Here is a 4,715-nt window from a genome sequence, read left to right as displayed (position 1 = left end):
GAAATTCGGATCAGAATTTCAAAACAGTTCATAATTTCAAATTTCAAGTCATATCACAGCTATCGGACTGCACAGGTTTATCACCGCTGAACATCACGGAAATATCTGGCAACACTGTCTAGTTGCACTGCTCCACGGGCACGCACCACTGATTGGAGCACCTCCGTAGACTGCTTCCGGAAGGATCCAAACCGATGGAATCGCACGGCGTTGAGAATTCCGTTTTCAAAAACGAGACTCGGAAAACCCTGAAGTGACATAAAAACGAGTCCCGGAAAAAAAAACTCAGTTCTCCAGAACGCCCTATTTATTGCCGATCATGGCTTAGCATTTCCATTTTTCGACACAATTTCTTTGCTACTCACCCGCTTGGGGTCGTTTTTCTAATCCGACTACCTGTTTTATGCTACTTACGAAGGTTCTTTCGGGTTAAATTTCTTTCTCCAAGCACAACGCTAACCTCAACCGTTGTATCCGCTAAGATTGTCTAGGAGCTTTTCATCAAACAGCTACGGGATGTCCTCCTTGTTCGATGGCTACAGCTTTGTCCGGGACATCAAACGATTGCTGGGACTTTGATTTGCAGAGTTACACGCGATGGCGAATCTTACCGCCTAAACGTTTTCATTCGACGATTGTTTTCGTACTTTGATGTTGTTTCCGTTTCTTCGGTTTTATTTACCTGTTTTCATCCCATGTGCAGGGTGGCCACCCATCCGGAAAAAACGGGAAAAGCGGGAAAAAGACGGGATTTGAAATCCAACGGGAAAAAAGCGGGAAAAAGCCGGGAATTTTTTCGAAAAGTCGGGAATTTTTGGCTCAGTTGAAATCTGTTCAATGAAGTTTAGTCGAAATAGGTAGAAACAAGTGGAAATGGATTGACAATTGATCACCAGTCGCCTTCCAATTGATTTCGATCGATTTCTACCAGGTCGAAACGAATCCTCCTGCCGAACTGGATCGGTTTCGATTAGTTTGAACTTGCTTCATTGAACATCAAAAGGATGTTCCCGAAGAGCCAGATTGCTAATCGAATAGAAATGGGAAAAAAGTTATTTGATTCCACACGGTATTGCTCTCTATTTTTTGAATGAAGTTTTCAATTTACTACAGAATTGCAGCGAGTTCGTATTAGGATTTGACGAAACGTTAAATAAGATTGTGCAGAAGCAACAAATGGATATTAGTGTGCGCTTCTGGAATCAAAACACAAACCTAGTTGAAGCAAGGTATATTGGTTCTACATTGTTATTCGACGCGCTCGAATGACCTTCTTAATGGCGTAAAACTATGTTTTTCGAAAAATCCTGATCTACTGAAACTAGTGATCCAGTATTCTATGGATGGTCCAGCAGTTTATTGGAAAACGCTCAAGGAACTAACTAGCGAGGTTCAAGAACTTGTTTCGAATCCGTCGTACGAGATTCTAACCATTGGGAACTGTGGACTTCACACTGTACATAAAGCGTTCAAGGAGGGACTGAGGAAAAGTGAATTGAATTTGGATAAATTCAATTCACTTTTCCTGTTCAAGAATATTCCACTTAGAAGGGCAGATTTTACTGCAATAACGGGTTCAACTATATTTCCGTTAAAAAAATTTGTGACGTTCGCTGGGTGGCCACTTCGACTGTTGAGTCCTTTCTACGCGAGTATCAGACAGAAGCATCGATTGTTCCGTTTCTCTTCGATGATGGAGCATTGATGGAGAAAGTTGTAAAGCTTAACGGCTGAACGTAAAATCAAAAACACTTATTGGAATTGAACTCTCAGAAATAAATCTTCTATCTCCTGGAAGCGTAGAAATTGGATTCTCAACTAAATCGGCAATTAAGAAAGCAAAAGAGTCTGGTCATGTTTCCGACAAGGATATCCTTGTATTTAGAAATAGCTGTCGTTCGTTTTACTGTGGATTTTTGAATAAAATGGCTATACCATCTCCCTTGTCTTATCCAATCACTCGGTATTTATGAGCGTTAATCCCGATGTGATTGCACACTAGAGTGCCCCAAATGACCCGACATTTGAGAAAGTTATGCGCTGCAGGCTTAAATTGATCTTAGGCCTAGTACACGGTTTCATGTCAAATTTGGGCCAGGTCGGATCACGGGAAGGAATCGCTCAACGAGCCTAAAGTTTGTATGGGATTTTGAGACATTTTGTTCGGAAGGAACACGAAAATCCAGTTTTTCATGAATAACTTTGGTCCTCTTCGGCCGATTTCTTTTGAAAACAGTTTTTCTTAAAGCCTAAACTATGAAAAATATTTCATCCGAAGACTGCATTTCGATTCGAGTTAAAATAAAAAAGTTCCCGTGATCCGATCTGGCATGGCTCAAATTTGGCATGAGACCTTCTACTAGGCCTAGGATCAATTTAGACCTGCAGCGTAACATTGCACAAGCTTGAAATTTCCCATACAAATTTGGGGCAGCCTATTGCACACTATCCAGATATTGCCAAAAAACGTTTAGATCTGTGTCTAGAAGTACTTGTTGATAAGCAACACTTAAGTAGAGCTTGTGTCGATAAAATTAAGGACGAATTCGGACAATTATGTGCAATACCTTCAATAAAAACATCCTTTCGGGATTTCGAAGAAAAACACAACCATTGGAACTTTTTTTAAAGGAACTTATTGGCGAACCGTAAAAGGAGTTTTTCAATTTGAGGACCTTATTGAAGAAAATTCTAATTTTGTCTCATGGCAACGCGACGATGGGAAGAGGCTTTTCCGTTAACGCGAAATGCCTAGTTGAAAACCAAACCGAGAGTCTGACAGCCCAACGTACACGCCGGAATCAACATGTCAGGGGGAGTTACAGCTATAATGGTAACGAAATCGTTAATTCAGTATGCCCGAATATTCGGAATTTTGTTTGGTTTCTGTTGTATAAAACCGGGAATTTCATGAGACCATGCGGGAAAAAAACGGGAAAAATGCGGGAAATCAAAAATTGATTTTGAGTGGCCACCCTGCATGTGTGCGTTTGACATTTACACTCTAAATTCTAAACATTCATTTTTGGTCTACTGTTTACCCATTGCTGGAAAACAGAAAAAAGCACCAAAACGTCAGACTGCTCGGATCAAATCACCGACCAGTGAACAGGTAACAAATTTTGATTCATTGGAATGATCATTATCAAAACTTTTTTTTTTTTGAATCTTTAAGAGAGTTTTGCATTGATGAGGTTCACACATTTTATCAAACTGAACATGCCTTATCTCTAAAACAAAAGTTTTGTTGATTAAGTTTGGTTCCGGCACGAGTTTTTATCTTAAACGATTACAATTCTTTTCAAAAAGCGCTCAGTTTATTGCCGAAAAGTAAACAAATGCTGCAGCGAACTTCTATTCACCTGACCTGGCTGTTTACTTTAACGTTAGGACACGCTCAGAACAAATTAGCTGCACAGCCTTAGTTATAATGCTACATATGCTATTTTTATTTTTAGTTTCAAGCTCATGTCCATTTGAAAGCTTTTTTAAGTGGAATGTCGCACCGAATTGATTTTATTTAGTTGATTTGCAAAAAAAGCAGCTCAAATTTGTCACAGAAAATAGAAATCAAATGGACTCTGAAGTTAGTTTTTTTCTTTTGAAATCTAATTTCTTTTTGTGTTAATGGCAAAGATTACAAACAGTTTAATTTGAAAGTTCATCAAAAAACCTGAGTTTCAAATCTCTAGAATCACCAAAATGTGTCAAATTACGTGATTTCTCCATGAGGAAATTACATTAAAAAAATGGTAATGATATGTTTTTACAGGATTGAATTAAAAAAGCGACTTTCTTCAAACAAAATTGTGCATTTTGGATTTTATTTGATGTTTTGTTTGACATCAAATAAAATCGAACGTTACTTCATATAATGAAAAATAAAATTAGAAAAAAAACCACGTAGTATTCAGACTAAAGAGCAACTTTTCAGAACCCACGTTATAGCTATTTATAAAAGATTTCATTTAACTTCAGAACTACGTTAGGAAGTCAAAAAAGGTAGGTATGCCAATATATTATGAATTCCGTGTAGAGAAATTTTTTAAGTCAAATGCGAACTTTAAATGTCTCTGTAAGTGTATTGGCGTTAAGTTACCTGAGAATGCATTCATAATTAAAGCAGTAATCAATCGAAATAGAAAATTTAAAAAAGTAACCGCTCGAAACCGTCTTTAAAAGCTGCCATTATGTTGTTGACTTTTCCGGATTTATCAGCCTGCATTTAACCAGTTGGCAGCACGTCAATTAATTATTCAGAATTAATAATATTAAGAAACTTCATCGATCGACGCTTCCTTAATTTGATCAATTGCTTATAATCATCAATTCTGAGCATTTATCAACCGATCATCAGTTTTGGGGAGCCAGCAGGGAACAGCAGCAAAAATTAGCCTGTGGATAGGTAGGAATTTCGGCAAACGGTTTCGGAGATCCCGCGGATCTCTAATCTCAAATCTCTCATCATGCTGCGCTTCTTCTAGACAGATGATGATAGCTCGATCGATGGATTGGATGGATCTATCAAGTTCCTTGAAAGAAAGTTCAAGATCCACGCGTAGCGCGCCATTCCGTCCGAGAGAGCCAAGAGAATGCGCGAGAGACCTTGGTTTGCGCAGTGATAAAGTTACCCACCTGCGGAGATTGCCCACCACCTACCCAAAACCGGGAGGAAAAGAAAGAAAATAAGCCTTCAATCCGGCTGGAGAGGTCGA

This window comes from Uranotaenia lowii, chromosome 1 (assembly GCF_029784155.1).
Source record: "Uranotaenia lowii strain MFRU-FL chromosome 1, ASM2978415v1, whole genome shotgun sequence".
Lineage (NCBI taxonomy): Eukaryota > Metazoa > Arthropoda > Insecta > Diptera > Culicidae > Uranotaenia > Uranotaenia lowii.
Note: the sequence above shows the minus strand (reverse complement) of the source record.